Raw genomic sequence first — 13616 nt, forward strand, 5'->3', positions numbered from 1 at the left:
GACTATGAGGTCTGCACCTCGTTCCACACTGTAAGTTCTAATGCACCATCTTGATTCTGGGAGTTCTGTGATAATATAATCATTGACACATTTCTTGGTGACACACATGAAAAAGAAAATATCAAAGATCAATGTAGTATGATTGACATCTCAAGGTTGTGTCAGTGCAGGGTGTATGAACTTTAATTCAGACACGCAGTTCTAAAGGCAGCAACTACACTCTTAAAAATGAACTTCACCGCACAGCACGCTCCTAGCCAACCATCATCTCAAATGATATCGTTATCTGCCCTGATTTGCTGAAAACGGGAGGCGTACGCCATTTTTGTGACAATTATGAACCGCATAAGTGTCACAGAAAAGGCGTACGCCTCCCGTTTTGAACAAATCAGGGCACATAGCGATATCATTCGAGATAATGGTTGGCTAAAAGCGTACTATGCGGTGAAGTTCATTTTTAAGAGTGTACATTCTAAAAACAGAACTTCACCGCATAGCACGCTGTGCTCCAACCATTGCCAAGAATGATAGGATTATCGCTTCTGATTCGAAGGGAGAGGGGGGAGTACGCCTTGTTCTGGCAATTTTCATATATCCAAATTGCTACAAAAAGACGTACGCCCACCTCCCTCTTCGAATGAGAAGCGATAACCATATCGTTCGCAGCAATGCGGTGAAGTTCTGGCTCATACACAACAGAGCAGAGAGGGGACAGTACAGAGCTCAAACATGGCCGAATTGCATGTATGTAAATAAACGTCATTGCTTTTCGTTAACTTGTACGCTACTGTGTTCTCTGGGTCAGCGGCAGTGGTCAGGCAGGTCGGCGTGTGATTTTCGGGTGAAATTTCCCATACGTGTTCAAGTGCTGATAAAAAGCCGTCATGAGAGAGCGCGCGCTTTCGTGGACATCCCGACGCCACGCACGCCGGCGCAACCAGTTGTCGGCAGAGGAACTTCTCCAGTTGAATCGTAAGTGTGTCTGTGTACGAGGCAGGCATCAGGCCAACGCAACGCGTCTTTGTCCAAAATACGACAAGCTAAGCGGGCAATGCAGGACGGATACTACCTAAAAGCTACCTACTAGTCTCGAGATTTCCGAAAAGATGGTGCAGCGGGCCAAAGAGAACGACACACATGGAGGCCCTTAAAGGGATAGTCGCATCCGGAAGCGTGTTCCGGAACTATTATGGTCATGTTCCCTGTCGTTCATAATGTACGCCGGCAAATTTTCTCCGCACAAATCCACTTGGTTGACTTAGAAACGATTTTTAAATGTTCGCGCTTCCGGCGCGCACGGCAATCCCCGCAAGGCGCCGACACTGGATAACGTCACCCGGATAAACCAACCATCAGGAGGCGCTCCTTCCCGCCGCAGATTCTGTGTGTGTCTGAGCGTGCGTCTGACCCTTTTTCTTGTTGTCTTGTCGCGTTTGCTTTGAAGTACTTTGAACCACAGCGTGTGGCCTAGGATTTCACGCCGTTGACGTGCGATGTCACAGCCAGGAAACCGGTGCTACGTGCTCGGGTGCAGAAAGACTTATAACACGAATCCCGAGCTTACATTTCACCGACCTCGCAATGGCGAAACGAAACGAAAGTGGGAGGCAGCGATCGCCAGCCACTACTGTGGTGTGGCCCAAGGATTGAATGTTTCACGCGTCTGTTCCTGTCATTTCGCCGACGACGCCTATTTTGATGAAGGTGTATTGCAAGTTCGGCTTGGGCTACGGCAGAAACAGAAGCGACTGAAGATTGACGCCGTGCCTACCACATTCGATCAGGAACAAGGGCAGAAAACAGTAACGGAGGTAAATGACAATCTTGCGTGGTCACAGCTACGCTGCGATGAAAAATATCAGTTGTCACAGTAAACATCATCGCGAACACCTGGCCTCGCCGCCGATTGTAACGTCACAGTCACACCGGCTACTAATGTACACAAATTATTACAATGATTGCGGCATCCCGACGCAATAGTACGCGTACTCTAGAGAAAAAAGGTTGGTGTGTTGTTGCTGTGCTAATTGTCGCCAGTATTATGCAGGAGTAACGTAACACTCCCACATGACAGCGTTATTCTAATGTTATTGCAGCTAGTGGATGTTTCTACAGTTCATAGTGTAAGCCTGATGGCAGCATTCAGGGATGTGAAAACATCGCAATCTGTGTTTGGCTACGTCCGAGACACTTGCATCAGTATTCTACTGCAGCCTTGTTGCTAATTTCTGGCTCTATTTCAGGCGGCGGCAAGCACGTCAACGGAATCAACTGGATTTGGTATGTTTTGTCAAGCCACGAAAATATTGCAATTCTTTTTGCACGTCCCACAAAATAATGGATATGTAGGAGCCCTGAAAATTGTCGAGTTCTGTGAAAGGAATCTTGTGTGATGCGGCTGCCAGCGTTTATAACGTAATGTCGACAGGAAAATAACTGTGCCAGTGAAATAGGGACCGCAAAGGGGAAGATTTATTTGCATAGTCATTTTTATGTTTGTTATTGTACCCGCTAGGCCCTCAGCGTATTCTTTTGAGTGTTACCACTCAAGGCCATATTTCAGATGTGGAGGTCATGGCTGAAGCAAGTGCTGGGGACCCACTTCCCACTTCACGGCGCATCTCACAAGGGGGTTGTCATCCCCTGATTCCAGGAAGAGGAAAACAATGGACACAGACTTGCATAGCGTATTAGTACACCAGATATGGATCTGCCAACATGAACCCTCCTAACATCCCTGTGGCAGCATACCTGTAACCACCCAGACTTCACACCACATTAATTTAGAACCACAGCACAACATAATAAAATAGCTTAGGTTCATTTGCCTCCCATACATAATGGGAGGCAAATAAACCTAAGTTATTTTGTTATTCCCACTCCGTCATACTCCACTGTACAATAAATCGATACAATTATAGGGTCATTCTTTATTCCCGTCACTACACCCACCTCGGCACTAACTTAGTGCAGTACAGTCTGGATTTGATGCCAGAGCTAATACCGCCACGTGTAGTAGTTTTTGCTGTACAGACGGGTAGACAGTCTGTTGACTGCAACTGGAGATACAGAGTGACAAGACGAAACATCCCCCACACTGCAATGACGAAAAGACCACACCTATAGTATCCTCGAAAACCTCTGATGGGAGACAAGGGGGATGACCAAGGGCTCACTTACACGAAGTGTGCCTATGTCAGCAAAATTTTTGTCTTGCCACTACAGGTCTCCAGTTCCAGCCATCAGTATGCACCAGCTTGTCTCTCTTGCCAAGACACCCTTGTTTCGATGGTCCTAACGCTGATAGCCTTGACGTAGACGGGAACTCCCTTCTGATTGCTCGGACAATGCATCCAGGAACCTGTCGTCTGTTCCTTGGGCCAAGGTATCCCCAGACCCATCTTGTGAATGACGATTATGCCGTGAACCTCAGGCAGCTGGAAAAGACAACACCACATGACATTTCTTTTTGTTTAGCATCATATCTTGTGGGCATTTGCATACCTGCCAAATCTCCAGCAGTGTTGGGAAGACAATGGCCAGAACAGAAGAACAGACACTATCCCAACCTTGGAGTTCAAAGCCTGTGCATTCATTCCTTAGTTCCAGGATCTCCCGCGTTTTGAATGTGGAAGGTTGGCAGGTGTGCAACATAGTACAACAGAAAAATGTCCTCCTCTTTCAGGATGAGCCCGATTCCAACTGTTAACTCCCTCCCAAACCAGCTTCCCTACAATTTCGGCAAAATCCAATTTCTCCCAAAATATGCTACTCTTACATTCTTCAGTAACATGCTTCCCCCCTTCATTGCCACCTCAAATGCTTCTGTTTTCAGACTTGCAAGACTTTCCTTCAGAGTTTAAAATTCCCACTGGATTCAATCAGGGTTTTGTGTTGCCAATCAGGGCATGGCTAACTGGCATAATTGAGAGCATGTCGAGACTAGCTGAGGCGGCTGTGTTGCTTCACTTTTCCTAATGGAATTGTTGGACCAGGATTCTCTGGATCGTTCCACGGCTGTCGTGCACGCTTATGATTTATGGGGGACAAACTTGTGTAGGCCAAAAAGCTGCTGAGAATAGTCGCCCTTTTGTATACAGCCCTTGTCCACTTTAGGTGCGACAATTTGCATAACCAACGACACCCGACTAGCACTCGAGTGTACCCTTCCGAATCCTGATGGGGGGGTCATTTAAACCGAAAAATTCATTACGGTCGTAATCATATAGCAAACGAGAGAGCACTGCAGCAGGCTTACCTGTGATCCTGGGGATTGAGTCGCCTAAAATGTTGATCGTAGCGGCAGCATTGAGGCGCGTACACCACTAGAACTTCTCTACGGAGGCAGATGTCCCTGAGTAATGGGTGTTGTGTTATGCACTGCACGGCGGCACTGTTGCACATTTCTACCACCCTGGCAACAGAATGGCAACACAGGCGCTCGTCTGGCTCCTGTGGGTCGCAGACTCCACACAGACACCTGCCGATTTCAACATCCTAAACTGTTTCGCACATCCGACGGCAACCATGCAAAGAGATACGTCACCTAAAAATGTCATCCCGCGGGTTAGCCGCAGCCACATCTCGTGGATGGTCGGCGGGTTCCAGAGGCATTGGGTCCGTAGAGTATGGGTCATCATCCAGCATTAACTCGTCGCCGCTACCGCTAACATGTTCATCAGAATCTCCCCCAGACAGGGAAACATCACTCTCGTTTTCCGACTCCATGTTTGCTCCCTTCACTTCGCGATCGCCAAACAGGCGCGCGGCTCGCATTTGCCCAGGGCGCGCGCTGATTGGCCTTATCCCTGTGACGTTTGCTCCCACTTTTAGAGAGCGAGGGTGCAAGGATACCGGTTTCTTTTTCATCGGATTACGCGAAAAGTAGGCCGCGGATCGAAATGGTATTTTCGGGCCCACTTCAGTAGTCGGCAAGGAATTAGAATTCGCATTAGTTTCGAAATTGACCTCGGAGAATGCGACTGTCCCTTTAACATGCAGAACCCCAATGCACATGTTACCAACATAGAGGCTGACCCGGTACTGGGCAACTGCAACGTCCTCGCCCTCTCGGAGACCTGCACCAACCTACCGCGACATTGGAACGCTTGTGTTGCGTTTCCCTTACGAAGAGAGAAGACAACCCAAATGCCGGTGCCGCGACCTACTCGAGAAATGACGAAGCTATCTTAGCAACCAAGACAGTCACGCCCAAAGTAGGACACGCCCTAGCCGCTGCAGACAAAGTTGGTGACGTATGCGTCGTAGAGACGTGGGAATGGGAGGTGCGGTCAGCCGGCTCGTGGGTAGCGGCTCGGTGCAGCCACGCATGCAGTGGATGGAAAGGTGAAAAAAAAAGAAGGAAAGGGGAACTGTGGTGGTGGTACAGGAGAGGGAGGGTTGTGCAGTCCTTCCTGATCTAGGGATAGGGTAGTCGCGGACTACCCACTGCAGAAAACACACGAGCATCCCTCAGTAGCTTTCGTTGGGATGCGCTCTGCATCATGGTAACCGTCAGTCTAATAGGCGGAGTTAACCCACCTATGCATGAACAACTTACGCCAAAAGTCCACGGAACCCGCCGCGCCACCCTAGCGGCGACCGGAAGTTGGCGGGAGCGGACCGGTCCATTCATTTTGAGGGGGCACAGGGCATAACACAGGCACCGATCCACCGTGGCGTTTGTAGCAATTACCCCACAAGGGCATGTCCGTGGAGCGTTTCACCAGGCAAATTCTTATCGCAGTTCGCAGCTGGAAGATAACAGGAGTGAAACAGAGCGACAACAGTTGGCTTCTGCAGTTTCTTTTCTCTTTTTCGTTCTCGTCTTCCTTTTATTTTGTCTGGGGATGACAGGCGCTGGCAAATAAAAGCGTACGATATTGACGAAGAAACAAGAGAAGGAAGAAAGAGCCAAATGACACTTCATTAATATTTTATTTAGCATCACGTGAAGCCCCCGTTCGCGGAGATCACAGCGGACATGCGGTCTGGCAGCGATTGATAGAGCCGACCCACGAAGTGTAATACTACGTCTTCCTTGAGGGACGTCCATTCCATGTGTATCGCATCCCATAAGGCGTCCTTGGACCGAATTGGCACCCACTTTTTGCTCATTCGGAATTTCATCATACCCCATATATTTTCAATCACGTTCAGATCCGGGCAGCACACGGGCCACTCAAGCTGCATGATACCAAGATCGTCTAGTCTGCGCTGGACAGTGGACGACATGTGAACCTGGCTTCTGTCTTGCTGCAGAATAAAGCAACCGTCAGGGAAAGGACCGTCAAGGGTGCATGGGAGCAGATGATCTTCGATGACTCTCACGTACGCTGCTCCGTTGAAGCGCCCGTCTAGGCGGACAAGAGGCCCCAAGCCCTGGTGCGAAAGGGCGCCCCACACGCTCGCGGAGTGCCGTCCACTGGAGACCACGCTGTGAACGTACTGGGGTAGATATCTGAAAAGGGAAAATGAATAGGGCCGTCTCGAAGCAGGCGCGGACTCTCAAGGTATTACCTGCAGTTAGGAGGACGCCAAACCCGCCTCCTCTGGGACCATTTCATACTAAACGTTGCCTCATCAGTAAACAGCACGTGGCTCCACTGCGCGGGGTCACACTCCGCGTAGCTTAAAGGGAGACTCCGGGAGAAATCGAAACTATCCTAGTAACTGTGCATATGAGTCCCGAATATGCTTTAGAAATTAGAAACAAAGTTGGTTTGGCGGTCGGAGACGTCTTAGTTGCAAGAAAAGCCGAAAATCGTATACCGAAACCGAAACTCCAGACGGCTTCCTGTCCGGCCTCCCGTACCCTGTGTGACGTCACCGGTAGCCTCCCGCGGGCCGCAGGCTGCCGTCTGCATCAGTTTCGGGTACGCGCGCGTTATAGCTTCTCGGTGGAACATGGAAAAGCGAATCATCTGGTTCCTCCATTTCTTCATCTGAGTGTGACTACAGTTCAGACGAAGAAATTCATTTCATCGAACAAAACGTATGCATAGACGATAAGGAATCGCCGTTCATGACTGATCCCATGCCAAGCCAACGAGGCCGCAGCGAGGAAAGCGAAAGCAATTGTGATCGTGTGGATGCTAGTCTGTGGTGAGTAACAGCTTATATGTTTCTGCCATATCAGTACGGTTTGACATTTCTTTTGTTGCGGGCGACGTTAATAAAACTGAAACTATAGTGTAGTGTGAGGGTTCCGTGAATTGGGGTGAATTTGTACGAATAATGCACGATACTTGGTACGACTGCACGCTGCAATCCTAGCCCATCCACCAGTGCAGTCTTTCAGCCGAGACACACACACACATTAACAAGCGCACTGTGGCATGCTGACTGCACGTGGGGCGTGCTTCCGCCAAGATTTTGAATTCGGTGTATTTTGGAAACATATTGAAAGTCCATTGCATAACCAGCCAGCGGCACCGTTTGGGCGATTATGTGAGTTGATGCTCTGCAGCATACATGCTTGTTTAGCAAGTTGTGCTCAGCAGTATGATGTGCATTTTAAAAGTTTACTTCAAGAATATTTTGCAAGCTATAAGGACATGTATGTGACGGAGGAGACAACAGACGAGAGAGTCACGCGGAGAATTTATTCGGGAGGCGTACGCCTTTTCTGTGACAATTATGAACAGCATAAGTGTCACAAAAAAAAAGCGTACGCCTCCGGTTTTCAACAAATCAGGGCAGATAACGATATCATTCGAGATGATGGTTGGCTAGGAGCCTGCTATGCGATAAAGTTCATTTTAAGAGTGTATCCCATATAACACATGCCTGACTTAAAAATATGGTACTTGACAGGAAGGGATGTCAGGAATGTTGTTGGGTATACCTGACTCGTTATAGATACATGAGTTAAATACAAGTATGCATCATCGTCACCGTTACAAATGTTTTACGCCCCACTACACTTAATGAAAGTACCCCAACAGTTCGTGTTTCAGTATATGCTCCATTCAGTGGGATGCCCAAGCGGATTCCTCAGCATAGGTAGCTCTCCTGCTTGATGACAATACAGGTCTCCCCCACTCCCAGTCAGGAGGGAAGGACACGGCACTTGCATAGTAGCGCATGGAGAAATGTGTGCGTACTGTGCTGCAGTGTTGTCGCGGTGTTTTATACACATTACTCGAGTGTTACAAATGATTTTTTGCAAATTAAGTTTAAGTCATGGACATTACCGACGTTTGGGCAACACCGCAGTATGACATTGATGAAATGTTGCAATACCGTTTGATGTTACCTGGGGTGTGTTCAACAAGTATGGATGTAATGGCTTACAATCTTGTAGGAATGTTACATAACTGTTGCCTGAACGCCAATTTCAAGGGAAGAATGACCCACTGCTTCCTCGGCTTACATGGCTTGAGACGGCACTTGTTGCTCCCATCATCATTCTGCAGCACTACCCGGTCGGAGTTGTAGTTGTAGTGCAAGGCAGTGATTTGTGTCCTTTGAAGATTATGCGGTAGAAGAGACTGTTGTATTACTCATAATATATTTTAAGAAATAAACAATAACACTTTGAATTATTACCTTGCTTTCATGCCTTCAAATGAGTAACTCCGTGATTTTGGTGCAAAATTGATCAAGAGTCCGTGGAATGCTTCCAAGCCGAACGTTTGCTCTCGTGGTGAAAGCCCACATGTTGGAGAGCATGGGGACCCATTTGATAAGAGTGTAAGCGGATTTGGGATCGTGTAAAGGATATTGTGCTACATTTGTCAGTATTTACTGCTAACCATTTGTCTCACCATGGGTTGATTTTCTCGAAGCCAGACTGGAGGTATTGGAGAGTTGTAAGGATCAGTTTATGGATAATACATTCATCGATTGTATCTCATTACGGCCGAAGTCTCATTACGGCCGATGTCTCAATACGGCCAAAAGTCTCAATACGGCCGATAATCCTTTAATCCCCAAGTGTCTCATTACGGCCAAAGTCTCAATACGGCCGAAGATGTCTCATAACGGCCAAATGTGAAAATGTGTATTGTAACCTGCATTGATATGCAATGTCACAGCCAGGTATGGATATATATTCAGCAGGGTATAAGGCATGCACTGTGCCCTTAGGGCCCTTATCATATTTATATACACATATTGCGAGACAAACGGTATGTTATCATACCACAGCACAATGCAACATATTGTGTAATGTGTACTCCCACAAGGTAGTGTTGAAGTTGCTGTGAAGCAGGCTACTATGTGGAGTTAGCTACTTGTAGAGAGCTAGATGAATATTGGCTTTGTTGTGACGCTTTTGGAGCCATCCTACAGTCACTGGCCAAGACGGAACACCTATCTCAGTCGATGTCAGTTTATTTCCATTCGCCTTACAATTGTACAATTCTTGCTTCTGGAATGAGTAAACCTGCAAGAAGCGAAGAGCAACCATGAATAGGCTAGAATATTAAAAAAAAAAAAAACACACAAGCATTTGTCTCTACATGGCTGGTTTTAATGTGCACAAGCTGCACATGTGTTGATACGTGTCTGTTATTTCATACAAGGTTAACATAAATCTTCATCTAGACAAAAGAATGACAAGCCTTAAAAATGTGACTTCCAGGTAAACACAGAGCATGACCATGATATGAATATAGGTTCAGTAGTTCATTCCTTTAATGGAAACATGTCAATATCAAATAGTGATACATTACAATTCATGAAATGATGCATGCATAACTTTCCATTTCTGGTTTCTTTTTTATAAAGGTAGTGCACTAATTAACATTTGTGCACTACTACAAAATTTCTCACTTCACAACAGAACCTTATGATGATCTTAACAGCTCACCTCTTCGGCCAGGACTCCCTGGGCAGCAACATCCTATTAGCCATGTTGTTGTTTTTCTTTTTCGGAATCCTCCGTGCAGCCACATACCATGCCTGGAATGGAAAACCAGCTATAAATAACAATGTATTTGAATGACTTCCTCTTGAAGTATTTATTCTAATCAGATATGCTTTTGTGCCTAGTATGGTGCGCGAAGGCACATAAGCACAACATTTGCAGACGTTCGACGTAAGCAGTTCAAGGAGATCAATTCAAGTACGCCGACTTGCGCTTTTATTTTTGAAGAAATACGACGACAAATTTTAACAAATTAAATATGGCTCACAATGATACGAGTAAATGCTGCTGTACGGTGATGCATTGTCGGTATCTTATCGTCTTCGAATAAATTTGTTGTTCCTAAACGCGCAACCAACTGGAAACAACGCAAACCTACGAACAGATACCGAGTTACATCTATTACAGGCACTTCGGCTGTTTTGATTCATTTAAATTACTCGTATGAGAATCCAACTATGTGTGGACAGCACACTACTAATCCAGACAACCTACGAAAGCATTACTCACCAGAATTCCTGCTGGACTTGGTCAACACTGCGCGATATACGTTGGGGCTGTGGCGATTCATTCAACTCGATTTTTACCGGAACAACAGGCGCTGCTCGAAAGACAACGACGGAAAATAGAGAGCCGCTATAAAGTCCGCTAATTTGCACATTACAGCACTACAAATCGATATATGAACACGTCGTAAACAGCAACCACTCGCTCACACAAGAAACGAGGTACCCAACGTTGCTAGACACCATCCGAACTCCAAAGTGAGAGTAGCAAAACAAAAAGATATCAAAACACGAAAGGAAGAGTATTTATCCCACTCCCTTCTATAGCATGCAAAACGTGATTTGCGCTGAGATGAACATATATGTTCATGACGCGAGTAATTTTCACTTTTCACTGATCCAAAGGAGGTCACGTGGGATTGCTTGGCGTTTGCGAAATTAACAGCAGTAAAAATGGCGAAACGAAACTTGTGAATCGTGCATTTGCTCTTCACCGTAGCTGCCAGAAAATCGAATCAAGCTTATGGGACACTGGACTACAGGTATGTTGGCATCTTTTTCATTCCTGCATATCATTTCACATTACATTATACGTGAATACATGGTGTCATGTCATGGGTGTCGTGTCTCACGATGCTGGGGAAGTAGTTGCATGGGGAAGTGTGCATGGTTGTAGACTTTTAATTTTGGATCGCGTAATCGAAATATCGGCACCTTTCGCATTGTGGCTTGCATGTGACCAATCAAGTGCTGTTCCCTTACTAGCGCTTCCTGCAAACGACAAAACGAAACATGTGGGAATGTATATTTTTGATTACTCATATATAACAAGAAAATGTATCGTTTTCAGGTTGCTGCCACTACTCCATGTGCCCGCAATTGTCTTGCGTGTATGATTACACTAACGACGTCGCCCACCACGGCGGAAGTGTTTTGCGTACACGCGTTTCAGCATGAAGCCTGCAGGTAACATCTGATGCTCACCCTTCGGGTATTCTGAATTTACATATTGTAGCTTAGAGGAATTCCGAATGCCCAGAGTGACACACACTTATAACATTGTGACATCAGTGCAGTGGCATAAGCCCTAATGTAGTGCCCCACGAAAATGAACGAGGGGCAGTGGTTTATCCAGAAACCCAAGCACGAGAGGGGTGTTAGAAAAAATTGGGGGGGGAGGTCATCATTATAGTTACATCATTACAGCTTAACATATCATTACAGACGTATCTGAAGCTGAAATCACAAGGGCACCCCCTGTAGGGGGTGCACAGGCAAAAAAGTTAGGGGGTGTAGGGGGGTCTGGGTAAAGCACTGACGAGGGCGACTCCTGCACCCCATGTCAAGCCTCATAAAACACCTCCTGAAATACTTTCCTGGCTATGCAGCTCATCATTATGACGTAATTGTCATTGTTGTCCATAATTCTTGAATATGTTTTGAATATATATGGAAAAAAAAGTCTGCTTGACAGCATATGTCTCATGGTCATCATCAAACAAAAGCATATGTCATTTTGTTCTGTGCCTTATGTACTTTTTTTTTTAAATTTCAGGTGGACGTAAATTGTAGAAGGCAGCTAGTGGGGGAGAAGATCATGGTCATAGGTCATATGGCTCCTGGAGCTCCCAGTGGGCTCCCTTGTGGAGTACTTTTCAGAACACACACACAGTTCGCTCACAGAACCAACGAGTAGGATGTTGCTTGAATACTGAGAGAAAATGGCGTAACACATACAAATATCATGTGACACATATGACAATAAAAACATTTTTCACGAGGGATGCATGAAACACTGTCGCAATATTGTGTGCATGAACCATTGTGTGTGACACAAGCCGTGGGGGCACACCGCCTCGGACACATTTTGGAAAGCATAAAACACAGTATATACACAGCTAATATGGTGGATGCTTCTTTTTTCTTTTTGGCCGTTATGAGACATCTTCGGCCTTAATGAGACTACCTTCGGCCGTATTGAGACTTTGGCCGTAACGAGACACTTGGGGATTAAAGGATTTTCGGCCGTAATGAGACTTTCGGCCGTAATGAGACTTTCGGCCGTAATGAGACATGGGCCGTAATGAGATGTTACTCATTCATCAGCAGAAACTCTAATGTGACCTCATTATTCACCTGATTAATCGCAGGGAAAAGGTAGCAGTGCTGCATTCTGTAGTACTGTGTCTCCTTGATGCTCGCCAGGTGCATAGGTGGGAATTTTGGTGAAACCTCACTCGCCTTCACCCTCACGGCGCTCACGGGCACATGCCCTCACTCGCCCTCACCCTCACCGCCCTCATGAGCACATGCCCTCACTCACCCTCACGGCCCTCACAGGCACATGCCCTCACTCGCCCTCACCCTCACCGCCCTCACGAGCACATGCCCTCACTCGCCCTCACCCTCACGGCCCTCACAGGCACATGCCCTCACTCGCCCTCACCCTCACCGCCCTCACGAGCACAGGCCCTCACTCGCCCTCACCCTCACTGCCCTCACGGGCACATTCCCTCACTCGCCCTCACCCTCACGGCACTCACAAACGAAACACCTCACCCATGAGGGTCTTACCCTCATAATGTCTCCTGTGAAGTCAGTGTCTCTGAGTGAAGTCACTGGTGAGGCCTGAGGTGTGTGAGGTCAGTATGAGGGCATTCAGAAATGAGGTCAAATGACGCATACCAGACGTATGCAAATTAAATTATGGAGGCATTGATGACATGGTTCCAGCGACACAACTACCGGCTGTGCGTACTTTAAAGGGCTGGTGTGCCCGTTTTTAGCAATTTCGTCTACGTCGCGCTGGGAACACAGCAAATCGTCCTGAGCTGACTGATTACTCGGCGATATGGTTCCATCGACCCATATACAGGCAGGATGCACTTTATAGGGCTGGTGTGCCGGTTTTTAGCAATTTCGTCTACGTCTCGTTGGGAACACAGCAAAGCGTCCTGAACTGACTGATTACTTGGTGATATGGTTCCAGTGACCCAACTACCGGCTGTGTGCACTTTAAAGGGCTGGTGTGCCCGTTTTTAGCAATTTCGTCTACGTCGCGCTGGGAACACAGCAAATCGTCCTGAGCTGACTGATTACTTGGCGATATGGTTCCATCGACCCATATACAGGCAGGATGCACTTTATAGGGCTGGTGTGCCGGTTTTTAGCAATTTCGTCTACGTGTCGTTGGGAACACAGCAAAGCGTCCTGAGCTGACTGATTACTTGGTGATATGG

The 13616-nt window shown here is 47.0% G+C and overlaps 1 long non-coding RNA gene across 2 annotated transcripts; it reads right to left on the reverse strand.

Annotated features, from left to right (window-relative positions):
• Positions 1-965: 965 nt before the first annotated feature.
• On the reverse strand, positions 966-13017 carry LOC135378405 (uncharacterized). 2 transcript variants are annotated; one of them, XR_010418362.1, is made up of 4 exons: positions 10382-13017; positions 9815-9906; positions 4259-9388; positions 966-3437 (listed from the first exon to the last, which is right to left on the reverse strand). It is a non-coding gene; the product is annotated as an uncharacterized LOC135378405 (long non-coding RNA). The 2 variants fall into 2 exon arrangements; XR_010418361.1 differs by having other exon boundaries at positions 3505-9388.
• Positions 13018-13616: the final 599 nt, after the last annotated feature.

Source organism: Ornithodoros turicata, chromosome 1 (assembly GCF_037126465.1).
Source record: "Ornithodoros turicata isolate Travis chromosome 1, ASM3712646v1, whole genome shotgun sequence".
NCBI classification, from domain to species: Eukaryota; Metazoa; Arthropoda; class Arachnida; order Ixodida; family Argasidae; genus Ornithodoros; species Ornithodoros turicata.